The 25,112-nt window shown below is 54.9% G+C and overlaps 2 pseudogenes; both read left to right on the forward strand.

Moving 5' to 3' along the window:
• The first annotated feature begins 2,694 nt into the window (after nt 1–2,694).
• LOC149136205 (5.8S ribosomal RNA) lies at nt 2,695–2,846 on the forward strand (annotated as a pseudogene).
• Nucleotides 2,847–3,290: 444 nt separating this feature from the next.
• Nucleotides 3,291–10,655, forward strand: LOC149136206 (large subunit ribosomal RNA; annotated as a pseudogene).
• Nucleotides 10,656–25,112: the final 14,457 nt, after the last annotated feature.

The raw sequence follows: 25,112 nt of genomic DNA on the forward strand, positions 1-25,112 counted from the left end.
GGTGCTGCACGCTTTGCGGCTCCTCGAACCTCAATATCTCTCTCGTCTTCCTTCCTGGCATCGGCCAACATCGGCGCCGCCGCCTCCTCGCCTTTCCGGCGCCATCCAGCCGGTTTCGTAAGCCGCGGCCGGGCCCCCTCGCACTCGTCGGCCCTCTAACAGTGCAGCCGCAGCCGAGCAACGAGCAACGAGCAAGTAGAAGCGGCGTCAGCAGCGGTGGACGAAGCCCGCACATCGTTCCCGCTGTCGTTATGCTTCCTTCTCATTCTCTCTCTGCTGTAGTAGTAGCTGCCGACCGCGCAGTTTTCACCCAGCCTGCGTCCGCCCGAATACAGTGCGCTAGGCCGACGGTGCAGCACGCTTTGCGGCTCCACGAACCTCAATATCTCTCTCGTCTTCCTTCCTGGCGTCGGTCTACATCGCCGCCGCCTCCTCGCCTTTCCGGCGCCATCAAGCCGGTTTCGTAAGCCGCGGCCGGGCCCCCTCGCACTCGTCGGCCCTCTAACAGTGCACCCGCAGCCGAGCAACGAGCAACGAGTAAGTAGAAGCGGCGTCAGCAGCGGTGGACGAAGCCCGCAAATCGTTCCCGCTGTCGTTATGCTTCCTTCTCATTCTCCCTCTGCTGTAGTAGTAGCTGCCGACCGAGCAGTTTTCACCCAGCCTGCGTCCGCCCGAATACAGTGTGCTAGGCCGACGGTGCTGCACGCTTTGCGGCTCCACGAACCTCAATATCTCTCTCGTCTTCCTTCCTGGCGTCGGCCTACATCGCCGCCGCCTCCTCACCTTTCCGGCGACATCAAGCCGGTTTCGTAAGCCGCGGCCGGGCCCCCTCGCACTCGTCGGCCCTCTAACAGTGCAGCCTCAGCCTCAGCCGAGCAACGAGCAACGAGCAAGTAGAAGCGGCGTCATCAGCGGTGGACGAAGCCCGCAAATCGTCCCCGCTGTCGTTATGCTTCCTTCTCATTCTCTCTCTGCTGTAGTAGTAGCTGCCGACCGCGCAGTTTTCACCCAGCCTGCGTCCGCCCGAATACAGTGCGCTAGGCCGACGGTGCTGCACGCTTTGCGGCTCCTCGAACCTCAATATCTCTCTCGTCTTCCTTCCTGGCATCGGCCAACATCGGCGCCGCCGCCTCCTCGCCTTTCCGGCGCCATCCAGCCGGTTTCGTAAGCCGCGGCCGGGCCCCCTCGCACTCGTCGGCCCTCTAACAGTGCAACCGCAGCCGAGCAACGAGCAACGAGCAAGTAGAAGCGGCGTCAGCAGCGGTGGACGAAGCCCGCACATCGTTCCCGCTGTCGTTATGCTTCCTTCTCATTCTCTCTCTGCTGTAGTAGTAGCTGCCGACCGCGCAGTTTTCACCCAGCCTGCGTCCGCCCGAATACAGTGCGCTAGGCCGACGGTGGTGCACGCTTTGCGGCTCCACGAACCTCAATATCTCTCTCGTCTTCCTTCCTGGCGTCGGCCTACATCGCCGCCGCCTCCTCACCTTTCCGGCGACATCAAGCCGGTTTCTTAAGCCGCGGCCGGGCCCCCTCGCACTCGTCGGCCCTCTAACAGTGCAGCCTCAGCCTCAGCCGAGCAACGAGCAACGAGCAAGTAGAAGCGGCGTCATCAGCGGTGGACGAAGCCCGCAAATCGTCCCCGCTGTCGTTATGCTTCCTTCTCATTCTCTCTCTGCTGTAGTAGTAGCTGCCGACCGCGCAGTTTTCACCCAGCCTGCGTCCGCCCGAATACAGTGCGCTAGGCCGACGGTGCTGCACGCTTTGCGGCTCCTCGAACCTCAATATCTCTCTCGTCTTCCTTCCTGGCATCGGCCAACATCGGCGCCGCCGCCTCCTCGCCTTTCCGGCGCCATCCAGCCGGTTTCGTAAGCCGCGGCCGGGCCCCCTCGCACTCGTCGGCCCTCTAACAGTGCAACCGCAGCCGAGCAACGAGCAACGAGCAAGTAGAAGCGGCGTCAGCAGCGGTGGACGAAGCCCGCACATCGTTCCCGCTGTCGTTATGCTTCCTTCTCATTCTCTCTCTGCTGTAGTAGTAGCTGCCGACCGCGCAGTTTTCACCCAGCCTGCGTCCGCCCGAATACAGTGCGCTAGGCCGACGGTGCTGCACGCTTTCCGGCTCCACGAACCTCAATATCTCTCTCGTCTTCCTTCCTGGCGTCGGCCAACATCGCCGCCGCCGCCTTCTCGCCTTTCCGGCGTCATCCAGCCGGTTTCGTAAGCCGCGGCCGGGCCCCCTTGCACTCCTCGGCCCTCTAACAGTGCAGCCGCAGCCGAGCAACGAGCAACGAGCAAGTAGAACCGGCGTCATCAGCGGTGGACGAAGCCCGCAAATCGTTCCCGCTGTCGTTATGCTTCCCTCTCATTCTCTCTCTGCTGTAGTAGTAGCTGCCGACCGCGCAGTTTTCACCCAGCCTGCGTCCGCCCGCTTACAGTGCGCCAGGCCGACGGTGCTGCACGCTTTGCGGCTCCACGAACCTCAACATCTCTCGCGTCTTCCTTCCTTTCCTCGCCCCTGCGTCGGCCAGCGCCTCCGGTCGTCGCAGTAGAGCGAAACCGCCGAAGACGGGCTTCGGCAGTCGCCGTCGTCGTCGTCTTGTTTCGTTTCCGTTCGCTTTTTCTCTTTTTGTCGGCCGCCGCCGCCGCCGCGGCAGTGCCGGTAGGCGGTCGTCAGTCACTAGTAGTAGCAAATACCGAAACCCTGGACGGGGGAATCACTCGGCTCGTCCGTTGATGAAGAGCGCGGCTATCCGCGTGAACTGATGCGAATTGCAGGTCTCAGTGAACATCGACACCTCGAACGCACATTGCGGCCCCATCGTCCCGGGGCCCCGTCCGGTCGAGAGGCGGTCACGACACGAAAAAGCCGTCCGCCGTTGCCGCAGCAGCAGCAGCGGCGGGGAGTCGGGAGTCGCAGGAATGGGCGCGCGCCGGGGAAGCGGGCGGGCAGCGTGAACAGCTCGCCTTTCGTTCTCGCTACTGCTTCGGCTTCCGGCCCGACTAGCGAGCGCGCGTTGCTCGATCCTCCGTCTCCCGCAATGCCAGGCCGTCATCGCTGCGACACGCACCGTCCGCCGTTCGTGCGCACCCTTCTGCCTGCCGCCCTCGCCGTCGTTGCCTCCTATTATTACTCCGTGGCGGCCGTTGCCGCCGCCGCCGCAGCCGTCTACATCTTCGGTCGGTGTTCGCTCTGTGGATCTCGTTTGCGAGCGTTCGTGCCGGCCGACGACGACGACGACGAATCGAATGCGGTTTGCCGCAGCGACGACTTATTTTTTTTTCCAAACTAATCCTGCCCTCGACTCGGACGAGACTACCCGCCGAACTTAAGCATATCGCTAAGCGGAGGAAAAGAAACCAACCGGGATTCCCTAAGTAACGGCGAGTGAACCGGGAGAAGCCCAACGCCGAATCTCGTCGGGCGCGCCGGTCGTCGAGAGCTGTGGCGCAAGGGTCGTACGCGGTCGATCGAATCGCACGGCTAGGCTCGGAGTCCCCTCGATCGGGGCTGCCCAGAGCGGGTGCCAGGCCCATTCGGAGCCGGCGGCGATCGGCGGTGTTTCTTTTCGGCCCGAGAGTCGGGTTGCTTGGGAACGCAGCCCAAAGCGGGTGGTAAGCTCCATCCAAGGCTAAATACGGGGACGAGTCCGATAGCCGACAAGTACCGCGAGGGAAAGTTGAAAAGAACTTTGGAGAGAGAGTTCAAGAGACCGTGAAACCGCCCAGGGGTAAACGGGTAGGACCGCTCACCGCGATCCGCTGCCACTTTCACCCCCGCCTAAGGCGCCGTCGTCGCCGACGAACGCGTCGGTGGCGGCCGCTCGTTTCCGCGGGCGGTCGTCTGCCGCCTCGTCGGCGCTCGATTTCCGTGGCGCCGGCATCGGACGCACTTCCCCTCCGATCCGTCGTCGCGACCCGTTCCCGTCGGGCCGGTAGGCACGCGGCGTCCGCAGGTCGCAGACGAGCGCCTCGGCGTCCGGAACCCGTTCACGCGGGGACCGGCGTCGGGACCCACGCGCTTCTCTCGACCGCGCCCGTCGCTCCACGAAAGCGTAGGCACGGCTAACCAACGGAGACGGGCTAACGCACCTCGCCCTCAGCATGCACGACGCAGCGAGTCGCGAAAGCGACGCGGCCGCCCGCCAGCTCCTTCTTCTTCTACTTATTCTACTCGCTCCTCGTCTTCGCGCGTGGTGCTGCACGAGCGGTGGTTGTTGGAGGAGTCGGCGGGATCGCCCGAAAAGCCGCCCGCTGCTGCCGGTCAGCGACGAGCATCGGCAACCTACCCGACCCGTCTTGAAACACGGACCGAGGAGTCCCAGTCGACTGCGAGTTGTTGGAGCCTTTCACTTCGCGAACTCCGACGGCACAGCGAAAGCGAGAACGTGACACGTCGCCGCTCGGGGGAAGGGAGTTGGGCCGCTGTCGCAGCAGCCGTCGCAGCTGCTGCCGCCGTCGTCTTCTCGTCGGTTGCAGCATCAGCGGTGGTGGTGGCGGCGGCTCGCTTCTTTTTTTTAACACGCGGCGTTTCGAAGCATCGTTCCCGGGTCGGGCCCGCGCGTTCGCGCTCCGACTCAGGTGTAGCAGGTGGCCGGGGACCCGAAAGATGGCGATCCACGCCCGGTCGGGACGAAGCCAGAGGAAACTCTGGTGGAAGTCCGAAGCACCTCTGACGTGCAAATCGATCGTCGGAACCGGGTGTAGGGGCGAAAGACCAAACGAGCCGTCTAGTAGCTCGTTCCCTCCGAAGTTTCCCTCAGGATAGTTGGCGCCAGCAGGAGAACGACACGCAATTCCGTCCGGTAAAGCGAACGACTGGAGGCCCCGGGGACGTTGACGGCCTCGATCTACTCTCGAACTCGGAACGGGCGAAACGGGCCGCTCCTCTCCCGAACGGAGGCGGCCGTTTACGAATCGTTCGAAATTTATTTTGCGCGTTTCTTGCGACGAATGCACGGTGCCAAGTGGGCTACTTTGGTAAGCAGAACTGGTGATGTGGGATGAACCGAACGTCCGGGTAAGGTGCCCTACGCTTCGCCCATTAGATCTCCGAAAGGGTGTCGGTCGATATAGACAGCAGGACGGTGGCCACGGAAGTCGGAATCCGCTCAGGAGTGTGTAACAACTTACCTGCCGAATCGACCGGCCCCGAAAATGGATGGCGCTGGAGCGAGCGACCGATGCCGGACCGGCCGGGCGACAGGTTGCGCGATCGCCGGCGAGGCGACTTTCCGATGCCCGGTCGAGTAGGAGGGCGCCGCGGCGAGCATGGAAGCCGCGGGCGCGAGCCCGGGTGAAGCCGACCGCGGGTGCAGATCTCGGTGGTAGTAGCAAATATTCGAACGAGACCTTCGAAGACCGAAGTGGAGAAGGGTTCCGTGCCAACGGCGGTCGAGCACGGGTCAGTCGGTCCTAAGAAGCGGGCGAAAGCTTCCACGAAAGGCGCCGGATCCGTCACGAAAGCGATTGTAGCAAATATAGTAGCAGATGCGGCCGGCCTCGCATCGAAAGGGAATCGGGTTAATATTCCCGAACCCGAACTCGGAGAGTGCCCGTCCGGCGGCGGGAACGCGGCGCGCCGCTCCTAGCAGCGCGTTTGTCGTCGAAGCCGGCGGCCGGGCGAAGCAGCGGCAACGCAAGCGAGCCCGGAGACGTTGCCGGGAGCCCCGGGAAGAGTTCTCTCTTCTTCGTAAAGGACCGCGTCCGTGGAATCGGCTCGTCCGGAGATACGGATATGGTACCTGTAGAGCGCCGCGTCTCGGGCGGCGTCCGATGCGCTCTCGGCGGCCCTGGAAAATCCGGGTCCGTAACGATTCGCAGCTCTCGAGTCGGTCCGTACCCACCATCCGCAGCAGGTCTCCAAGGTGTACAGCCTCTCGTCGATAGCGCCAATGTAGGTAAGGGAAGTCGGCAAAATGGATCCGTACCTTCGGAAGAAGGATTGGCTCCGAGGACCGGATCGGTCGGGCCGTGTGTGTCGCTGCGCTCCCGCGCGGCGGTTGCTTCGCCGTTCGCTCGGCGTCGCGCTGCTGCAGCGGGCGCCGGAACACGTCTTCACGCGAAGCGGCGGATCGGTACGGGGCTGTAGCGTTGGCGTCGGACTCGGCATCTCGGGCGCCTTTCCGGCCGTCGTTTGCGCCGCCTTCCGTGATGGCGGGCAACTCGCTTCGCGTCGGTGCGCGGTCGCGCCTTCGGTCAACGGGAGTTCGCGGCTTCGTCGGGCAGGCAGGCGGGTCGGTCGCGTGCGGCATAGTCGTCTGCATGCCGCGTCCTCGCGGCGGAAAGCGGTGGTTGTCGCCGCGGCGTCGGTCCTCCTCTCGCGCGCGCGGCCTTCTCTCGCGTCGGCGTTCCGCGCCTCCCGACGCGCAGTCGGGCCGCCGTCGCATGTCGGCGCGCGGCGGTTTCATACGGGGCGCCCGGGGCGTAGTGGGCGCGAACAACACGGCTCCACACCCGAGACGCCGTGGAGCGACACGTCTTTGGGCTCGCCGTCGCGTCGGTGCTCGCGGCCCTCGGTTCCCGCCTTGCGTGGGGTCGTGCGGTCGTCGCACCGCGCCGCGCGGCAGGCGTTCGGCCGGCGGCGAACGGTCGACTCGGAACTGGTACGGACCGGGGGAATCCGACTGTCTAATTAAAACAGAGCATCGCGTAGCCGGCCGAGCCGCACAGACGCGATGTGATTTCTGCCCAGTGCTCTGAATGTCAAAGTGAAGAAATTCAACCAAGCGCGGGTAAACGGCGGGAGTAACTATGACCCACTGGCCATGGGTGGTATACCCTACTGCTCCGTCACATTTGGGCGTGCTTTCTGCCGAACGATGCTACAACCACATTCTATGATTTGCTGGGGCTTGAGTAGAAGTGGTCTGACCAATCTCTCTGCGTTGGGTGAGTTCATCGGTTTTTCCCCTGCAGGGGGTGGGCCCGCTGGGAGGTCCACCCGCCTATAGGCCAATGGCCTTTCAATATAGCGGGTTCACCTGCGGTGTCCGATTGGAACATCGGTGTAGGTGGTTGTGGCTGTTGTAAGCACCTGCAGTGTCCGATTGGAACATTGGAGTCGAGAGATGGTCGGTGGCCGTTTGTCGTGTAGTGAGTGCACCTGCAGTGGCCTTTAGGTACGTTGCTGTGACAGGTGGTGGTGGGTTCTTGTGCCTGCTCTGTGGAGGTATATTGGCAGCTAGGAAGCCAATAGTCGGTGGGTGGATGCACCATCGGGTTTGCCTGGTATGTTATGATCACTCGGAATTCGGTGGATGATGGGCGGGTGAGGTGATCCACTGAATTTTACCTGATTGATGGATGCACTGCCAGGCTTTACCCTTTGGGACACTACCTTGGCGTGGTGAAAGAGCTTACGTCCGTGTGGGGTGATGTGTCGGATAGGTGGTAAACCAATGCCGAATATTTGCTCTCGCACGGACAAACTAAATGTGTCCCTTCCTCCATTGCGGTTCCAGTTAATCTGGTGGGGGCCATGTGATATGTGGTTGATCCTGACTGAGGGTAGTGGGCCCTCTGGAGGTGATTGGTAGACTGCCGATAGTCTGCCTCCTGGTGGGACTGACTGGCCGACATGGGGTACGTTATGACCCGAGTCGATGGTCAGTGAAGACCCGGGTTTGCGCGGTATGTGGTGACCCATTCGTCTTGGTGAGGTCCGATGTGTCATAGTCTCTTGACCTCGGCAGGTGGGAGACCACCGAGGTTGCCACTGGTCTTTCGTATTTAGTTTCGATTTTCGTAGGTGTGTAACGCCTCGCCGGTTCGGAGGGTGCACAGCCGCGCATATCCCCTCCATGAGCTATTGGCTTTGGGTGGATGCACTGCCCCTCGTTGGTTGGAAGATGCACCAGTGAGTTAAGGTGAAGGTATGTCTGCTGTCTCCAGACGAGGGTCAGCTCCTGGAGATCGTTTCGCCTATGTATTCATGGAAACTGCCGCCTGCGTGTTGCAATATATAAATAACTAATAAGTTCAAAAACATACGGTAGCCAGGGGCCGTATAAACTGGTGACCCCCAGGCGGGGTGGTGCCTGGAGGTCAAAGCCGGGCGTGTTGCCCATCTACGTCGGGCTCAAGCGGAAATGGCTGGAACACTTTAGTTCTAACCTTTCTATCCACCCCGGTGGCGGATAAAGAGCCATATCTGCAGCCGGTTAATCAGTGGCTTACCTGACTGACTTTTACACTTAGATGATTTAACTGATTTCTCAATGATCGTCGCTGTGATCCTTTCTTGGGCTTTTTTTTTTTTTTTTTTTCTTGCCCATAAAACTATCCGTTCCAGCTGTGATAGTTATGTAAACGGAAGAGTCGGCCGCGGTAGCGTCGGAGGGGGCTGTGGAATGGTATCAGCCTAAAAATAGCTGACAGTAGATTGAACATACCAGTTGCCCCCTGGTGTGTACAATGAGGAATGGGATGTCTAATGTGCGAGGTTACAGGTGGATCGAATGGAACGAGTGAACATACCAGACATTTTGATGGTATGTAGAAAGAAAGACTAGTAGTTCGATGAACGAAGTAATAAGATGAACGAATATGCCATATCGTCCCTATGGTATATCGACAAGAGATTCGATGAACGAAGTAACGAGTACACAGAAGGAAAGGAATGAACATACCCTATCGCCCCGATGGTGTGTCGAAAAGAAAGATGAGACATCCGTTAAACGAAGCAAGGAGTAGACCGAATGTGAAGCTTGAAGATACAGAGAAGATGGAAGATTGCCTGAAGCGTGAAAGAGAAGAATGAAATTTTGAAAAGACTGAATAAGAAGGCAGTAAATACCAGTCGCCCCGATGGTACTTCGATGGAAATATGATGCCGAAGCAGCAGCGAGGATGGTTGAAGAGATCAAGAAGATACCCAAATCGAAAAATAAAATAAAGCACCTGGATAAGATAAAGACCCGTCGAAAAACAACGAGGAATATTTTAATATTTTTTTTATTTGTTTTAATAGATGAGGTCATACCGAATGTGTTAAGGGCATGCTTACAACAATAAAGCATTGGATCCTAGTGGGACCACCCACGTTAAAAACAGGGAATTAATGACAGTATGTCAGTAAGAATCAGGTAGCCAAATGCCTCGTCATCTAATTAGTGACGCGCATGAACGGATCAACGAGATTCCCACTGTCCCTATCTACTGTCTAGCGAAACCACAGCCAAGGGAACGGGCTTGGACGGATCGGCGGGGAAAGAAGACCCTGTTGAGCTTGACTCTAGTCCGGTTTTGTGAGGGCACACGGTAGGCGTAGCATAGGCGGTAGCATTCGCGTTGCCCCGCGCGCCGGCCGCCGGTACCGGCGGCGGTGGCGCCCTTCGTCGAAGTCGGTGGCCGTCGCGTCCGCGCTTCGGTCGTCGTCGTTGTCCGGTGCGTCGTTGTCGTCGGCCGGTCGGTTTCGGTCGCGTCGGGATGTCGCGCGCGTTTGCGACGATGAAAAACCGCCACTTCCGTAGTTTCTTCGCTCACTCGATGGAGAAGGGATCGGGCCGTCGCCGAGCGGTGGTTCATTATCTGGTGCGAAGCGCGCGGTGCATGTCGAGCGCCTTCGCGGGCGCCGGCGCAGCCGATGCGCAACCCTTAGTCGAGAACAGTGTCGGTCGGGGAGTTTGACTGGGGCGGTACGTCTGTCAAACGGTAACGCAAGTGTCCCAAGGCGAGCTCAGCGTGGACGGAAACCACACGTCGAGCAAAAGGGCAAAAGCTCGCTCGATCTCGATTTTCAGTACGAATACGGACCGCGAAAGCGTGGCCCATCGATCCTTTCCGAACAGCGGCGAGCTATGCGTCCGCCGAGAGGTGTCAGAAAAGTTACCACAGGGATAACTGGTTTGTGGCGGCCAAGCGTTCGCAGCGACGTCGCTTTTTGATCCTTCGATGTCGGCTCTTCCTATCATTGCGAAGCAGAATTCGCAAAGCGTTGGATTGTTCACCCACTAACAGGGAACGTGAGCTGGGTTTAGACCGTCGTGAGACAGGTTAGTTTTATCCTACCGATGCATCGCGCGTACACGGCGCCCCGTGTCGCGAGCGGTCGGGGGCGGAGGCGGCGGCGGCGTTCGGTTTTTGGCTGTGCACCTCGGTGCGCTTCCGGAGCCGACTACGCTTCTTCTTCTTCTTCTTTCGGCTCTTGCGGCCTTAGGTGGTTGCGCCGGCAACGTCAACTCGGCTACGGCTATCCCGTCCAGTACGAGAGGAACCGCGGGATCAGAGCAACGGTTTGCGCGCTCGCTCGATAGAGCGGTGGTGCCAGGCTGCCTCTGAGCGATAACGGCTGAACGCCTCTAAGCCGGAACCGTAGCCGGACCCGAGTTGTTTTCCAAAAGCGTCTCAACCTCAAGGCGCATGCCTTAGCTCGGCGTTCGCCGTCCGCCCGTCGCGTTCACGCGCGTCGAGCGGCAGCGTCGCCGGCGGAATTGCCATTTCAGGACGTCTGCGGCGGTGGAAAAGTGGTCGGTCTTTACGTCCGGCCGCTCACGAAGTCGTCGCCGACGTCCCCCCCCCCCCGACGACTTGTTCGAAGAGATCCAGACGAAAAGGATCGCTTGCATACGACTCGACTTGCCGTTCGGAGTGACGTGCTTAGTAGAGCAGCTACCACACTGCGATCTATTGAGTCTCTTCTCGCGAACGACACGATACGCCCTTTCGAGGCGGGAGGACAGGCGGGGAAACTCTCTTAGCCGTGGCCGAAGCAGCTGCAGCAGCAGCAGCCGCCGCCGCCACTACCGCATATCCTCTTCTATATTGCGTGACGAGAGAAACAGCGAACCGATGGAGAGCGAGACCGAGACCGAGAGAGGAAGCGCGGCTTAGTGGTTGGTCGGCGAAAACGAAAGAAGGACGTAAAGGAAAAATAACGATCGAGCGGACGGCAACGGCGACGAAGACGAACGGAAGAAAGGTAACGCAGATACGAGAGCGCACGGCGCGGCCGCCGCCGCCGCCGCCGCGGCGAGCGAGTCGTCGGAGTGCATTTCCTTAGGTCGCCGCTGGGGGCGAGTAGTAGTAGTAATAGTAGTAGAAGTAGTAGAAAAAGAACGCTGCTAAGTGCGAGACCGGTGTCGGGGCGTGTGTCATCGTCCCATTTCAGTAGAAGCGGAATTTCTCGTTGCTTTCTTTCTTTCTTTCTACTTTGAAGAGACGCGCAGCATTCCGACAAACCGGGAACCGATTGCAGCGAGCGAGACCGTGTGCCGGTCGCCACCGCGTACTCGCTGAGCCGATCGAGAGCGGCGGATAGACGGGTCGGCCGGCGTGTTTCCGCCGGCGAACCTCAGGTTTCAATCGAAAGCGAGTTTGCGATCGAAAGCGCTGTCGGCCGGGAGTGTGTGTGTGTGTCTGTGTGTGTCACACGGCGGCCTAAGCGGACGAGATAAAAAAGAAGCAAGCCGAGCGAGTGGTGGAGGCAGCGAGAAGGAAGCGATTGGGAGCAAGCAAAGAGAATGCGGACGCCTCGGCGGCGGACGGCCGCCGCCGAACCGCCGGCGCGATGAAAAGGCCGACGTGTCGGCTGCGAGACGAGCCACGCGGCCGGTACCGTACCCGTGAGTTTGCGACCGAAAGCGCTGTCGGCCGGGTGTGTGTGTGTGTGTGTCTGTGTGTGTGTTACACGGCGGCCGAGGCGGACGAGAAAGAAGAAGCAGGCCGAGCGAGTCGCAGCGGCGGCAGCAGCAGCGAGAAGGAAGCAATTGGGAGCGAGCAAAGAGAATGCGGACGCCTCGGCGGCGGACTGCCGCCGCCGAACCGCCGGCTCGATGGAAAGGCCGACGTGTCGGCTGCGATACGAGCCACGCGGTCGCTACCGTACCCGTGACGGGGTCCGATTCGCGAGTTTGCGGGTCGGGCCCGGGGAAATAGTCAGGCTCTAGGTGACCCTCATACCCCAAGGGGGTCCAGATTACTATGTAGGGTAGTCGTCTATCGGACGGTCGTTCCCTATGACTCGCACCCCGAACCGCAGCCGATTGAAAGGCAAACGGTCGGCCGGCGGCCGGCCGGCCGGGCGCCGCCGCGTACCCGCAGAGCCGATCGAAAGCGGCCGAATTGAGAGCGACGCCTCGGCGGCGGACTGCCGCCGCCGAACCGCCGGCGCGATGGAAAGGCCGACGTGTCGGCTGCGATACGACCCACGCGGCCGGTACCGTACCCGTCAGTTTGCTATCGAAAGCGCTGTCGGCCGGGAGTGTGGGTGTCTGTGTGTGTGCGTTACACGGCGGCCTAGGCGGACGAGAAAGAAGAAGCAGGCCGAGCGAGTCGCGGCGGCAGCAGCGGCAGCAGCAGCAGCAGCAGCGAGAAGGAAGCGATTGGGAGCGAGCAAAAAGAATGCGGACGCCTCGGCGGCGGACGGCAGCAGCCGAACCGCCGGCGCGATGGAAAGGCCGACGTGTCGGCTGCGATACCAGCCACGCGGCCGGTACCGTACCCGTGAGTTTGCGATCGAAAGCGCTGTCGGCCGGGAGTGTGTGTGTTACACAGCGGCCAAGGCGGACAAGAAGGAAGAAGAAGAAGAAGAAGAAGCAGGCCGAGCGAGTCGTGGCGGCAGCGAGAAGGAAGCGATTGTGAGCGAGCAAAGAGAATGCGGACGCCTCGGCGGCGGACGGCCGCAGCCGAACCGCCGGAGTGATGGAAAGGCCGACGTGTCGGCTGCCATACGAGCCACGCGGCCGGTAGCGTACCTGTGAGTTTGCGATCGAAAGCGCTGTCGGCCGGGAGTGTGTGTGTCTGTCTGTGTGTGTTACACGGCGGCCAAGGCGGACGAGAAAGAAGAAGACGAAGCAGGCCGAGCGAGTCGTGGCGGCAGCGAGAAGGAAGCGATTGTGAGCGAGCAAAGAGAATGCGGACGCCTCGGCGGCGGACGGCCGCAGCCGAACCGCCGGAGCGATGGAAAGGCCGACGTGTCGGCTGCCATACGAGCCACGCGGCCGGTAGCGTACCCGTGAGTTTGCGATCGAAAGCGCTGTCGGCCGGGAGTGTGTGTGTCTGTCTGTGTGTGTTACACGGCGGCCAAGGCGGACGAGAAAGAAGAAGACGAAGCAGGCCGAGCGAGTCGTGGCGGCAGCAGCAGCGAGAAGGAAGCGATTGGGAGCGAGCAAAGAGAATGCGGACGCCTCGGCGGCGGACTGCCGCCGCCGAACCGCCGGCTCGATGGAAAGGCCGACGTGTCGGCTGCGATACGAGCCACGCGGCCGCTAGCGTACCCGTGACGGGGTCCGATTCGCGATTTTGCGGGTCGGGCCCGGGGGAATAGTCAGGCTCTAGGTGACCCTCATACCCCAAGGGGGTCCAGACTACTATGTAGGGTAGTCGTCGATCGGACGGTCGTTCCCTATGACTCGCACCCCGAACCGCAGCCGATTGAAAGGCAGACTGTCGGGCGGCGGCCGGCCGGCCGGGCGCCGCCGAGTACCCGCAGAGCCGATCGAAAGCGGCCGAATTGAGAGCGACGCCTCGGCGGCGGACTGCCGCCGCCGAACCGCCGGCGCGATGGAAAGGCCGACGTGTCGGCTGCGATACGAGCCACGCGGCCGGTACCGTACCCGTGAGTTTGCTATCGAAAGCGCTGTCGGCCGGGAGTGTGTGTATCTGTGTGTGTGCGTTACACGGCGGCCTAGGCGGACGAGAAAGAAGAAGCAGGCCGAGCGAGTCGCGGCGACAGCAGCAGCGAGAAGGAAGCGATTGGGAGCGAGCAAAGAGAATGCGGACGCCTCGGCGGCGGACTGCCGCCGCCGAACCGACGGCTCGATGGAAAGGCCGACGTGTCGGCTGCGATACGAGCCACGCGGCCGCTAGCGTACCCGTGACGGGGTCCGATTCGCGAGTTTGCGGGTCGGGCCCGGGGGAATAGTCAGGCTCTAGGTGACCCTCATACCCCAAGGGGATTCAGACTACTATGTAGGGTAGTCGTTGATCGGATGGGTTCGCCGACTGGAAGGAATGCTTTAGCCTCTCATTTATTCCGACGGTCGGACCCGCGTAACCCGCCGCGCGATCGATTCTACACGGCCGGCGCGTCCTCGATTCTTCCGCCGACGACCCGCCCGCCTAGTAGTGAGCTCTCTCGCCTTTGCTGACGCCGTCGTTCCGCGCCCCGCGCCGCGTCAGATTCGCTCGCTCGCTCGCCGACAGCCGCCTGCCCGCCTGTTCCTGCTGTCGCCATCGACCGATCGGTATCCTCTTCCTCGCCTACGCCAAGCACTCCGACCGGAAGGGATGTCCTCGCCTCTCCTTTCTGCTGACGGTCGGACCCGCTTAACCCGCCGCTCGATCGATTCTACACGGCCGGCGCGTCCACGATTCTTCCGCCGACCACCCGCCCGCATCGTAGTGAGCTCCCTCGCCCTCGCTGACGCCGTCGTTCCGCGCCCCGCGCCGCGTCAGATTCGCTCGCTCGCTCGCCCGCCGACAGCCGCCCGCCGACAGCCGCCCGCCCGCCTGTTCCTGCTGTCGCCATCGACCGATCGGTATCCTCTTCCTCGCCCGCGCCGTCGCTACGCCGAGCTCTCCGACCGGAAGGGATGTCCTCGCCTCTCCTTTCTGCTGACGGTCGGACCCGCTTAACCCGCCGCGCGATCGATTCTACACGGCCGGCGGGTCCACGATTCTTCCGCCGACCACCCGCCGCCTCGTAGTGAGCTCCCTCGCCCTCGCTGACGCCGTCGTTCCGCGCCCCGCGCCGCGTCAGATTCTCTCGCTCGTTCGCTCGCCCGCCGACAGCCGCCCGCCCGTCCGCCCGCCTGTTCGTGCTGTCGCCATCGACCGATCGGTATCCTCGCCCGCCCGCCCGCGCCGACGCTACGCCGAGCTCTATGACTCGAAGGCATGTCCTTGCCTCTCCTTTCTGCCGGCGGTCGGACCCGCCTAACCCACCGCGCGATCGACTCTACACGGCCGGCGTGTCCACGATTCTTCCGCTGACTCCAGCCTGCCTGCCCGCCTCGCAGTGAGCGCCTTCGCCCTATCTGTCGCCGTCGTTCCACGCCCCTCGCCGTCGTTCCACGCCCCTCGCCGCGTCAGATTCGCCCGCCGCCGGCAGCTGCAGCAGCCTTTATGTTCGTGATGCTCGCGTTCTGGTCTTTCGTCTCCGTCTTCTCCACCTCCTCCTCCTCCTCGCCGACCCGCGGCCTCGTCGACGTCGTCTTCGAGGACCCGGTCAGGTTACGCCGCTGACCTCGTGTCGCGTCGCCGCCGGCGCGGCGGACGGGCTAGTTGTCGCTTCCCGATCCGCCACAGGCGATGCGACGTCACCGAAAGAGAGCGGTGCCGTGTGTTCGTCCCGCTAGACCGGGACGGAACAACAACCGTGGCTTCAACTCCGAGTTTCGCGGCGGTGGTGCCCCCACAATCTCCTCGCGCTCGCCCATCCCGGCATCGTCGTTGCTTTGGCGCGTTCGGTGGCCGACAACGCCGTTTTCGTCATCGCACACACGCTTCTCGTTGACCGCAGCCCGTGCTGTCGCAATCGTTTCGGAGCGGCCGCTCGCTCGCTTCCCCGCGCGTCGTCCTTCTCGTCCGACCCGTCCGTGTCTCGCGCGGCGGCGGCGGCGGCAGCAGCCAGAAACCGCCTCGCTTCTTCAACCCGCACCGGCGCCCGTCCTACCGCAGCGGCCTGGTGTGCAGCAGTCGGATCGCAAACCGTTTCTACTCGGCGAACTCTTTTTCTTCCGTCTGGCGCGCTTTTCCGCTGCTACAGCAGAGCGGCGGATTAGGACGCGTAACGTACGTACGAACGAACGGCCACCGCAGCAGCAGCAGCAGCCTCCTGCTCGTCCGCCAGTCCGCTCGGCGGCAGCGGCGGCCGCGATTTTTCAGTCTCCTCCTCGCTCTCGTTTGCTCTCCGCGCGGCGGCGGCGATGGCAGCAGCAGCAGCGGGACTTCCGCCTCGACCGCTCTCCCGCCTTCCGCTCTCAGCCGACCGACGCGACGGTGACGCTACTGCAGCGACGACAACGGCGACGATACCTGGTTGATCCTGCCAGTAGTCATATGCTTGTCTCAAAGCTTAAGCCATGCAAGTGCAAGTTCATGCCGTAAACGAATGGTGAAACCGCGAATGGCTCAGGAACCGGACCTAATCCTCGGGACCGTATTCCTCACCGCGAGGAGAGTGGATAACTGTGGCAATTCTAGAGCTAATACATGCAACCGAAGCCGCGATCGCAGGTCGCACCCGGGCGTCGGGCCGAAAAACGGCTTCCGGCAGCAGCAGCGGTCGTCGTCGCCGCAGCGCCTCCGCGCGTTCGGCGTCGTCCCAGCCGCTGCCGGTCGTCGCCGGCGCCCGCTCGGCCGGGTTCCGGGACTGCTCGCTAGTTCCCGCCGGTCGCGACGATACGGTCGGCCTTCCGCATTGGTCGCGGCGCAAATATTAGACTGAGACCGACGCGTACGGGCCGTCGCAGCAGCCGCCGTGTTTCGCGCGCGGGTCGAGGCGTGCGGCGGCTTCACGCCCCTTCGATTTTGGTGACTCTGGATAACTGTCAGTACGATCGCACGGGCTAGTATCGACTAGCCTTCGCGCGACGGGTCCCCCGCGAGTCCGCCCTATCAACTGTCGACGGCCCGGTAAGTGCCGACCGTGGTGGCAACGGGTAACGGGGAATCAGGGTTCGATTCCGGAGAGGCAGCATGCGAAACGGCTACCACATCCAAGGAAGGCAGCAGGCGCGCAAATTACCCACTCCCGGCACGGGGACGTAGTGACCAAAAATAACGACGCGGGACTCTGTCGAGGCCCCGCGATCGGAATGAGTACACTTCAAATCCGTTAATATATATATATGTATACATATAAATAAATAAATATATATATAAATATCCACCCATCCATGCGTACATACTTGTATGTATATATTGTCACATATGCACATATACACACACACATATATATGCTTACATATACATATATACATACTATACACCTATTCACACTCATACAGACGCACAGACGTGTGTACGTGTACGCGCATCTACATGCATTGACGTGTTAATATAAGCATGTAAATGTTGAAGTGTGCATGCATGTGTGTGTGAGTACGTGTATCTGTCTGTGAGTGTGTGTGTAGATGTGTGTATGCATCTATGCATACACACACACACACACACACACACGTGTGTGTCTGCCATATTTCTTCACTATCCCACTTTCGAAACACTGATCTGTAAAAATAATAAAGATGTAATAAACTCTCGCTGAGACAAACAACCTTGATGAAATCTCGTCACCGTCTTTTAACTCGCCCAACACTCTCCTCTCACCTAACTTTCTATCAATTATTTCTTCCTTTCTACCTTTCTTTCCTTCTTTCTGTCTTTGTTTGTTTGTTTGTTTGTTTCTTTCTTTCTTTCTCACACTTATTCATTTCCTTCATGGTTCCTTTTTTATTTGCTTTCTGTGTTCATTTTTATTTGATATTTTCTATCTATCTATCTATCTATCTATCTACCTATCTATCTGTCTGTCTGTCTATCTGTCTGTCTGTCTGTCTATCTATCTATCTATCTGTCTGTCTGTCTGTCTGTCTATCTGCCTATCTAGCTAACTAGCCAGGTATCTGCACAAATACATATAAGTACACATGCACATACACACACACATAAGTACGTATGCACGCGTGCACGCGTGCACATACACACATATAAGGTAGATAGATAGTTACATGCATATACACATACCTACGTATTTTACTTTGTTTGTGACTGGGCTGCGCGAGGGATAAGTCGCCTGGATTGGATGGTCTACCCTACGAGCTGTATTGTCAAATGCCAGACTTGTTTGGCGACCTCTTGGCATCAGTCTACTGCAACTGGCAACAAAACAGGAGAATTCCCGGTTTCGTGAGCCGAGGTGCAGTGACATTGCTGAATAAAGACCCAAACAAGGGGAATTTTATAGATAATTTCAGGCCCATCACTCTGCTCAACGCAGATTTGAAAATTTTGGCCAAAGTAATAGCCGAGAGGTTGGCGCTTGTCATCGATAAACTGGTCGACAAGGCGCAAACATGCGCCGTGCCGGGCAGAAGCATCCATGACAACCTCCACCTCATGCGCTACATCATGGACAGGGTAGTTAAGGATCCTGGCATGGGTGGGGCGCTGATCAATTTAGATCAATCTAAAGCCTTCGATAGGGTCGACCATCGATACCTGGCGGCCGTCCTCAGGGCAGCTGGCTTTGGTCCCGGGCGGAGGTGGCTAATGTGTATATCGCATGAGTCATCGATTACCGCCTGACCGTCGTGCCTTGTCCCGATGCCACCATCACGAAACTAGAACGCATACTTTTCCGCTTTCTGTGGAAGGGTGGCGTTCCGATGGTGAGGCGATCCATTTGCTGTCAACAACCGTTACATGGAGGACTGGGGATGCCGTGGTTAATGATGCGCAGACATGCGCTGAGACTGCGGCATCTCTGGAACTTCATTGACGACGGTGAACAGGTGTGGGCGCCATTTGTGAGGCACGCCTTCCCGCAGCTCGTCTCACTCACCGAACTGCAAACATGGATCAGGAAGAGACCGAAACTGGGCGATTGGCACCGCGAGTGTCGCCAAGCTCTACAACAGCTCTGCCGTCCGGGATCAAACTTGTGCAACTTCCAAACGACCAATGCGTTCTATAGAGGGGAGGTCTGATGACACTCTCGGGGCAAACCTGGGTGTCGATGAGAAATTCTTAACCCGCCTTTTCAAGACGACGTACGGGCCGGGGCCTATGGATAATTTCCAGAGATCCCTGGCTTGGCAATGCTATCGGGACGCACTACCAGTTCGAGAGAAGATCTACAGACACGGTTCGAAAACCACCGGACCGACCTTCCCGAGATGCGGTCAGAGCGACGAAACCGTTCTGTACACACTCGTGCAATGTCCAGATATTTTAGAGCTGTGGACCTTCGTTGAACGGCTGTTGTCGCGTGTGGGACGAGCCCACTTATCAGCCGAGTCTATCGTGAATATTGTTCCGCCACCTTCCTTTAAACGGGAAGGAAAAACGGTTTTTGTAACACTGATAGCTATGGCAAAAGAATGCGTGTGGTGGACGCGTTTGAAAGGTCTACAAACAAACACTTTCCTCTCTGGTCAGTCCCTCGTCAACTTTTTCAAGTACCACTTGAAAAGGAAGATGAGGATAGAGAGGAAAGTGTTATCGAATGAAAGTTTCAATAAAAAATGGGTAAATGTGGCAAGAATGGTAAGAATGACAGACGACACCATTTTAAGCATAGACTTGTAACAAAAAGAGACAAAAAGAGAGAAGGTACTTACTTTCATGTACCTTTAAAAAAAGAAGCCTGAGGTGACCGTGGTCTTTTCCGCAGGCTTTTCTCTCCACGGATAAACCTAATCTGTTCCCCGTTTTTTTTTACATTGACTGTGATACACGATCCCTATTGATCGCCCCCCCCCACCGTTTTTTCCCCCGCGATCCCTTTTGATCGAAATCCCCCCTTTTTTTCCGCGATCCCTTTTGATCGAAATTATCCCCCCCCCCCCAAAGAAAAGCTCTACATTGTAATTTGTCCATTTTCTGTATTTAGCCCTGTGTGGCTATAATAAAAAGATATCTATCTATCTATATCTATCTATCTATCTATCTATCTATCTATCTATCTATCTATCTATCTACCTATCTCTATCTATCGATTTACTCATCTGTGTATATCCATCTGTTTATCTATATATCTAACCATCAGTCTCCCTGTCTGTCGTTGAATCTGATGGTCAGTCCGACTGTCTGTCTGTCTATCAGCTTGGCAGTTTCGCGTTTTCTTCGTTTTTTCTCCTTAATTCTTTGTCTTTTTTGCAATTTTTTCTTTCTTCCTTTCTTTTTATCTGTCTGTCTATCTATCTATCTATCTATCTATCTATCTATCTATCTATCTACCTTTCTCTTTTCTCTCTCTCTTTCTTTCTTTCTTTCTTTCTTTCTTTCTTTCCTTCTTTCTTTCTTTCTTTCTTGCTTTCTTTCTTTCTCTCTTTCTTTCTTTCTTTCTTTCTTTCTTTCTCTCTCTCTCTGTCTCTCTCTCTCTCTCTCTCTCTCTCTCTCTCTCTCTCTCTCTCTCTCTCTATCTATCTATCTATCTATCTCTATCTCTATCTATCTATCCCAAAAAGATCACGGTAACCTCAAGCAGAGAAGGAAAAACACATGAGAGCAAAGTGCTCTCTCTCTCACTCTTCCTCTCTTTCTGTTTTTCGATTTACAGGACCATTCTCAAAGTGGTTTCGTCATTCGCCGCCTAATCAGGGAACTTGAGAAAATATGTGTACAGGTAAAGGTGTCAACAAATTGTCAACCCGAAAAACACTCTAACTGGGCCCCACCTGCAAGGTCATCATGTTCCGCGCATATTGTTGTGATACAAGTTCCTGGTGTACACTTATTAGACGGGTAGTCACCATGATTATATTGTATTTGTACCCCAGTATCACTTTGGTGTCGTGTGCTTCCCTCTCACGCAATAATAATAATAATTCTTTCTGTTATAGGTACAAGGTCTGAAATTCTTAGAAATGGAATCAGTTGATTAGGTCGACTCTCGCAGTCGACTCTTTCTTATTTTATCGACTCCGAAAGGATGAAAAGTACAGTTGACCTCAGTGACAATGGAATGTCCAATGGCCGAAAGCTACGAAGGAATAAATAAATGGAAACAGTCTGTAAAAAGGACTGTTTTGGTTATAGACCTGTTCAACCAAAGTTGACCAGGGGCTAAACAACAACGACGGCGACGATGACAACAAGAACTGAAACAATAATGAACATAAAACAAGTATTTGTTTTAATTAAATTTGCATTTTAATCTGTGTTTTTCTCACATTCTTTCAAGCTGTTTAACTTGGAAAAATGACGTGTTATTATTATTATTATTATTATTATTATTATTATTATTATTATTATTATTATTATTATTATTATTATTATCATTATTCAGTAGTTTTATTTTTATAACGTGCTTTCACTTCACTACCGAGCGCAGCTCTGTGCGCCTTGGGTATGTGCTGTGGTGCTCTTATGTTTACTGTATTGAAAGTGTTTTGCGTAGAATGTGTGCAGTACCCAGTAGTGCAATTTTCTGTATGTTATATATATTTGTAAGTCCTGGTGTTTTTGTTATGTATTTGTCTGAATATTTTTTTATTATACCTAAGGCACCTACTATGATAGGAATTGTTTCTGTTTTTAGATTCCACATTCGAGTTATCTCTATTTCCAGTATTATTATTATTATTATTATTATTATTATTATTATTATTATTATTATTATTATTTTCTGTTGATTGTTATATATATATATATATATATATAATGATTCATCTTCAACCTTCAACTCTGATTCCAGTCGAATGCTTTCAAAAGAAACTGGTTTGTTGTTAGTTCAGTAGAGAACTATGGAGAGGGCACTGCAATCCTTCACCTCGCTTCTCTCCCTCTCTCTCTCTCTCTCTCTCTCTCTCTCTCTCTCTCTCTCTCTCTCTCTCTCTCTCTCTCTCTCTCTCTCTCACTTTCTCTCTCTCTCTCTTCCTTTCTCTCTCTCCACTCTTTCCATCCCATCTCCCCCTCCTCTTGCACAACCCTCCACCTCTTCTCACCTCAACTCGCTTCACCTCACACCACACCACACCACACCACCTCTTCCTTCCTTGTCGGTCATTTCAGTAAAGCAATAATCAAAATTTAGTGTTATCTTTATTTTCATTTAACCCTTTGCCTGTCTTATATATATCGCATGGGATACGTAGGACATGTTTTCTTTGTTGTTAAGGTTATCGCTTCAGATTTTCTATAGAAATTATAGTCAGCTCTGATTTTGTTACGATGATTCGTTTCCGAGACGCCTGATGTAAACAACAATGAAACCGAAGATGAAAAACAGGCGTCTCAGATACGAAACGTCTTAACAAAATCAGTGCTGGTTATAATCTCTATAGTGGAGGCGCAATGGCCCAGTGATTAGGGCAGCGGACTCGCAGTCATAGGATCGCGGTTTCGATTCTCAGATTGGGCGTTGTGAGCGAAAACACCTAAAGCTCCACGAGCTCCACGAGGCTCCGGCAGGGGATGGTGGTGAACCCTGCTGTACTCTTTCACCACAACTTTCTCTCACTCTTTCTTCCTGTTTCTATTGTGCCTGTAATTCAAAGGGTCAGCCTTGTCACACTGTGTCACGCTGAATTTACCCGAGAACTACGTTAAGGGTACACGTGTCAATGGAGTGATCGGTCGCTTGCACGTTAATTTCACGAGCAGGCTGTTCCGTTGATCGGATCAACTGGAACCCTCGACGTCGTAAGTGACGGAATGCCAACAACAACAGTGATGTAATAGCACTGCGAACACAGTAGAACACGGCATTGGCTTATAAGAACGTTTAATATATTTTGTAGTATATTATGGTTGCTTAACGAAACACGGTGTCTTTACAGGTTATTGATATTAATAGCGTCCAGGCATCATATATGATACACAATCCCAATTTTTGTCAACCATCATAACTACTTAGGGCTTATGAAAAGAAAGATGTGTACTACTCAAAACGTATGAATAAAGGGCTGATAAAATGTCTGAAAAATACTCATGAGGGCTTGGGACAAACTTATGAAAATAGTTTGCACAAGCAAAGGGTTAAATTTCACCAGCATTCCTTGGTTTCTATTTTAGTGTGTATACTTATCTTCGTTTTAGCCAGGAGCTGTGGTTATGCTGTAGTTATGCTGTGGCTCCGATTTTAGGCATTAGTTGGCTTGCGGCTATAGCAGAGAACATTTGCTCAACGTCCAGATTAGTGGAAATGAGAGATTGATCCTGAAACCACATGGTATAAAATACAGAGTTCAAGGTCAATCTTTGCTGAGCGGCTTTATTCTGCGTGCTTTAGCTTCGTTACTATGGCAACAGTCCGGATATTTATTGATCAGATCTCGTATGCACATAATACACACACAACACACACACACTCACACACACGCACGCACACACATGCACGCACACTCGCGCGCACGTACACACATGTGTATGTATTTAAGAATATGTATGTATTAAAATACGTTTATGTGGTGGATTACCAGAACATTTGTGCGTAGCATGTAACCTTTTTGGTTGCCTCCATTTTCGCTAAGTGGACTTTGCCTTCCGTCGCCCTTCGTGGCGATAAAATAATAGAAAAACTCTTGAAAATAATGTCCCAGTTTGATTGGAGCCCAATACTTGCATCGAAACCAACAATCAGATTTTTAAAAAATTAAATAACAAAATTAGAAATCTGCGGCAGCGGTACCGACCGCGTCGCTCACGCGGCTCGTATCGTGGCCGAGACGTCGGCCTCTCGATCGCACCGGCGGAACTCCGCCGCTTCTTTCTCTTTGCTCCTAATCGCTCTCGATCTTAATCGCCGGCTTCCTTCTCGACTTGCTGCTGCTGTTTCTTCTCGTCTGTGCGTCTCGATCATCTCCTGGCGTGCGTAACACACGGATACACACACTTGTGGCTCGTATCGCGGCCGAGACGTCGGCCTTTCGATCACACCGGCGGTTCGCCATTGAATTCAAGTATTCTTTTTCTTTACTGGTAGGCACAGGCGTAGGTGTGTGGTAAGTTGTTCAGTTCTAATGAGTGGCACCTTAGGCAAGTATCTTCTACTGTAGCCTCGGATCGACCAAAGTCTTGTGAGTGGATTTCGTAGATTAGTAACTGGAAAGTCTGTCTTATAATATAGATGTGTGTGTGTGTGCGTGTGCATATGTGTGTGTGTGTGTGTGTATTTTTGTGTCCCCGTTTAACCACCACCTCCGCTTCACAACCGGATTACATTAGCGGTTCGGAAATTGAGACCGATAAAAATAAGTACCAGGCTTAATAAGAATAAGTATTGGGGTAGATTCCTTCGAATAAAATTCTTGAAAACGGTGCCCCAGTATGGCCGCAATCCAATGACTGAAACAATTAAAAAAAGGTTGTATAACAGCAATAACAATGAGATATTAATGGCTTAATATCTTCCAGTTCCTGACTAGATGATGTAAGGTTATTTAGCTCAGTTGCAAATCTTATTGTGAAAGTCCCTTTCTGCTTATAACGACTCGTCTTTAAAACACACACGTAAAAGAAGTTCTATTTGAAAACCAACCATATCAACGTCACTAAATTATTATTATCATCTCCAATCGCTGTCTCAGAGGCTCTTAAATACTTATTGGCTCTGTTCCTCTTTTCTGGTCTACCTGATAAGTATGCGCGCGCGTAGTTGTTTGTGTGCATGTGTGAGCGTATGTGTGTGTGTATGCTTGTATGAGAAAGTTGGTGCTTGTCTTCAATCTATCGACTAATTGATTATACACTTCTCCTTTAAAAACACTGGAGTTTAGTGCCCAATCAAAGGAAGACAGTATTTATTTAAATGTCTGGTTTGCAACATAATAACGAGTAGATATCTATGCTGTTTTTGTTTTCTTTTGTGTATAAGTGTATTTTTAATTAGACATTTTTTATTTTTCAAACCGGTCTCCAGCTTATCAACCAAGTGGCTGCATTTAAAATTAGACATCACAGCGAACCGGCGAATTTTAGAAAAAAAAGAAAGTTTTGCATAGTGTTTTTTAGAGTCCCAATTACAAAATAAAATTGCAGGTGTCACATGAATAATTCTTATATTTGTTTTTCCTTTGATTAAGGACATTTGCTTTTCAGAGTTATCGCGATGTTACTGTTTATTTAGCATTTCATGGCGTAATCAACTATTGTGATAATTACATCTGCATAACTAAGAATGTCTGAGATTCACAATACACGTGTTGTGAAAGAACTTCATATGAACGTAGTAACATCTTTCCAAAGTGTGAAGAATAAAAGACTCGAACATCGAAAAGCATTAATGCCGTTGTAATGGAAATCTTCGAAAGTGGTATTTACGTTTCTCGGTCTTTTACTCCAACTGGATTCTGCTTCTGTTTATATTTTTATATATATTCTTTAATATGTTTCTTCCAAGAGAGATCTATAATAAGTGATCTTTAATGAAGCAAGCAAGCCACCTTAATTGTCTTAATTGTCTTAATTCTAAAGAGAATACAGCGTATTCCCAAACGTTGAGACCCCGCCCT

Source organism: Octopus bimaculoides, chromosome 4 (genome assembly GCF_046866305.1).
Source record: "Octopus bimaculoides isolate indiv1 chromosome 4, ASM4686630v1, whole genome shotgun sequence".
Classification (NCBI taxonomy): Eukaryota; Metazoa; Mollusca; class Cephalopoda; order Octopoda; family Octopodidae; genus Octopus; species Octopus bimaculoides.